The following is a 4299-nucleotide window of genomic DNA, read 5'->3' as shown; positions in this document are numbered from 1 at the left end:
TTTAGTTTTATTTAATTTGAGTTATTTAAATTTTTTTATACTCTTATACCTTTTGTTCTTTACTATTTTGAATTGTTTTTAGCTTTATTTTTGTTTTTCATTTAAATGTTAAGTTTTGAAATTTTGTTGTATGCATTTGTCATTTTTATTTAATCTCTTTATTTTTTAAATGTGTATAGGTAGTATTTATAAAGTTTTAGCTTTTAGTTTTGGATTTGTTTTCAGTTGTTTTAATACTACAATTGATTGCTTCTGTTGTCCTCATTTGTAAGTCGCTTTGGATAAAAGCGTCAGATAAATGACTAAATAAAAATAAATAAAAAAAGAAATAAGGGCTACAAAGTGATAAAATACTACTAAAGTTAAATAGCCTACTATTTTAATTTTGTGTTCTCATTGTATTTGCACAACTTCAACCAGCAGATGTCTTCGGCATAGCAACAAGACATGCTTCTCCCACCACAAATTTTATGTGCTCTTTAGCGAAAACAACGATTCTTTTATTGTGAACTGTACGTATTTAACCAGCAAGTCAGGAAAGGCTATTTGGTACTACTCAACACTGACAGTAACATGTCAGCTATCCAACTTACTAATCAGTAGACAATACATAAAATATATACACTATTGACTTATGGTGCTTCACTGATCACTGTTAAATCTGTAAAATATTAATTTATGAGGTTATAATTCATAACAATTCACCAAGTGATAATTTTAATAATACATTTTTAATAATTTTTTTAAGCTGGCAAAAGATCCAATCCCAGAACTGAGTGTCTTAGGGTGTGTTCACACTTGTAGTTCGGTTCGTTTGATTCATTTGGTCCAGACCAAAAAGGAAAATGATACATTTGGACCTGGTCCGCTTAGCGTTCACATTGGCATTTTTGACAGCGAACCTAAAGACACCGAAAGGCATAGTGATACGTTCACAACCTGATTGGTCGGCTTGAATGACGTATATCGTGACGGAACTCACCGAACACTTCAAACAAAAGGTGCGTTGACTTAAAACGGCGCTGCAGGTGTATGATATCAAAGCATCCATTAACCGATCGGTCTGCTCAGCGCCGCTTTAAGTCGAACACACCTAATGCCATCTGCTGGACTAAGCGCGCTCATTCTTGTGTGTACATATAATTTTATTCCGCTGTATCATTTTCCTTTTTGGTCCGGACCAAACGAACCGAACTACAAGTGTGAACACACCCTTAAAGATGGCAGCCTCCATTTTGCGTACTTCCGGTGGAGCCTGCGCAAACTGACCAGATGACACTGAAATGAATGGCATATTTTAAAGCTCCTTGTCTGCAGTAAATATAATAACTCTTTGGCCCTGCTCTGACTCCAGCCTGCTGCGCTCCAGCAGCATGTAACTTAATGTGCTCTATGTAAATTATTAAAGACTGATGGGACGTGCTGCAGAACTCACTCTCCAGCAGAGCAATCCGTCCACACACTCCAGAACCTCATAATAATAGAAGCAGTTCACAGTCACCATATCTTACACTGTCAGACCGACTCTCACGGTCACTGTCTAATGAACTGTGCAGCGTTTAGTAGGATACAAACTCATGTAGTTTCATTATCTAATTCTACAAGGTGCTGGTTAGCCATGCTGTATGATATTTAAACAGATCAGCCGAATGATTTTAGACCCCCACCCCCTTTAGTCTATCTCCATTTGCAGCCTGGTGCCTCAATACTAATTAAATGGGTTTGATGGAGTCCAATCCGTCAACATCTAAAATCAATGAAATAAAGTCAGGCCTTTGGCCAGAGGGGTCGAGCCGCTATGCCTGGATTCTTTCTACATGATTGCGAATTCCTTCAGATTGGAAAAACAAACTGCAAACCTGAAGTTACACAGTATGTTAGTGCAATGTTGATATCTAGAATCAACTAGAAAGAAACCAAACTAATGCTCTAGTAGATCTAAAGTTCATTCCATTTACTGCATCGTTTTTGTTCCTTTACGTATCTGTTTTTGTCAGGTATACATAAACACATGGTGCTTTAGTTTAGAAAACTGGCAATGTAATAACCTACATAGAGTCCTGTAGAGTGTCAGCTGGGTTTTATGAATGTCAAACTGGTGTAGCGGACTGGCTCTATGATTGGATTTATTATTATTGAGGCAGCAGTAGAGTCTTCCGGGCTGTGGCAGATGTCCAAGTCATCCTGTTTCTGTGCCTGCAGAGCTCTCCTTTGGCAAAGTGGGATGCAGCTTTTGGCCAGCTAGCGCTATATATGTGACTGGAGAAAACTCAGGCTGCATGACAGAGCAAGAATTCCTTGGATGCATTAAGAAAATGTACAGTGCTTCCGGTGCTTAATTTAAACGTAAAAATACTGTGGAGTGCCAGAGGAAAGATGCATGCTATTACAGTTTTGTGTATTTAATTATGATGGTTTGACAAGTCTAACTACTGTTATTGTACAAACTGTGGCTAAAGGTTAAGTACTAAAATTACTAACATTAAAACTGAAATAAATAAATTTGAGCTAAATAAAATTTTTTTAAATATGTATTTTAAAAAACTACAACTAATAAAAATGACAAAAACATAAAATTACTAAAACTTAAGTTAAAACAAAAATTGAAAATATAAGTTGTTAAATGAAAACAAAATATAAAAAAGAAAAAGAAAAACACACTAAAAAACCCTTTAAAACAACGATCTGAAATGAAATGTCAGCTAATAAAATAAGTTGAACTACTATGACTGAAACTGAAGGCAAAATAGAGTTAAATACTAATGTTTAAAAAAAGAAAGACAAACGCACATAACAAAATTACTAAAACTGAAACTAAAAATAAAACAAAAATTGAAAATATAAAAGCTAATTCAAAATATTCATAAATACTATAGAAATAATACTAAAAAATTGTCGGCCCCATATACATCATCGAGGATGTCTCATTTTAGAAAAGTAACCAACATAAAGTTTACTGTTATTTCTTGTGAGGCATAATTTATTGTAATTTCTTTCTTACTTTGGAATGTAATGGTAAAGACACATCCTCAGTGAAATATGCGGCCAACAAATGCAACTTCCGGAGGGTGCAGCCTTCAAAATGAGAGACAAATATAAACCACCCGAATCAACTTTACAACTGCCTAGAAGCTGCCTAGCTACTTTCCAGAGCACTCTAGCAACTGCCTAGCAATAACCGCCCAGAGCACTTTATGCAACTTTTCCTTTCCAGTTCTCAGGTTAGGTCTTTACTAAGACTTTCTCTCATTACAAAACACCACTGACAGGCTGTTTATGCTAAGCATATTCTAGAAATATATGTCAGTCTGTTGTCAGCAAGCCTCAAGGAAATTTTATCGCGTTTTGTGCTCTCAAATTCAGTTGAGTGCTGTCTGTGCTTCTCTATATCATCAAATCTTATTGCAGTCGACAGAACATCCATTGAGCATCATTTGTTTGTCCAGCTGCGATGCCACAATAGTGACGCCGCCGGAATGACAAGCACCATAAACCTGATACAATACAGCCGGCTCCATCATTCATCTCTGTGAGGAATGCTGCATATGTTATCAGATTACAGTACATCACAGCTTTGGAAACTAGATGTGTATCCTGGTTTTGCATTTGCAAGGTTGTGGATGTTAAAGATTGGAGAATTTATGATGACATTATTGATAATTAAATAGACAAGTCATAATTTCTTAATTAGATTGAAGGGTGGTGAACATCATGTTCACTCTGCAGCACAGATTATCAACCCAAACCCAGATTTGGAGAAATGTAGCATTTCTGTACATCACTTGCTCACCAATGGATCCTCTGCGGTGAATGGGTGCCGTCAGAATGAGAGTCCAAACAGCTGATTAAAACATCATAATAATCCACACCCCTCCAGTCCATCAGTTAAAGTCTTGTGAAGACAAAGCTACATTTGTGAAAGAAACTAATTCAAAAATAAATACGGATGCACTCCAGTGTAGAAAATAACCATCTCAACAGACTGTGCACTGTGACCTCAAACCCAGCAGACTCATATGGCACAGGCAGCTGTGAAAATCCACAGATGAAGTCAGCTTCAGATTCAATCAAACTTCGGAGTATCTTAGGCTGAAAAGAAAGATCTAAGTTCAGTCCACACTGAATAAGTCAAGTGGTTGTGTGGGTTTAGAGGTAAAGCAAGCGCTGTGATGGATTCTGGAGGTGTTTTGAATCTAGTACAGTCGTATGTTATTGAGTGACTGGGTCATGTTAAAGGTTGATTAATACAATTAAATAAAAGCTTTGAGTTGAGGATGCATTAAACTGATCAAAAGTGAC

This window comes from Sinocyclocheilus rhinocerous, unplaced genomic scaffold, assembly GCF_001515625.1.
Source record: "Sinocyclocheilus rhinocerous isolate Xijiao unplaced genomic scaffold, SAMN03320098_v1.1 scaffold795, whole genome shotgun sequence".
Lineage (NCBI taxonomy): Eukaryota > Metazoa > Chordata > Actinopteri > Cypriniformes > Cyprinidae > Sinocyclocheilus > Sinocyclocheilus rhinocerous.
This window is presented reverse-complemented; position numbering follows the sequence as displayed.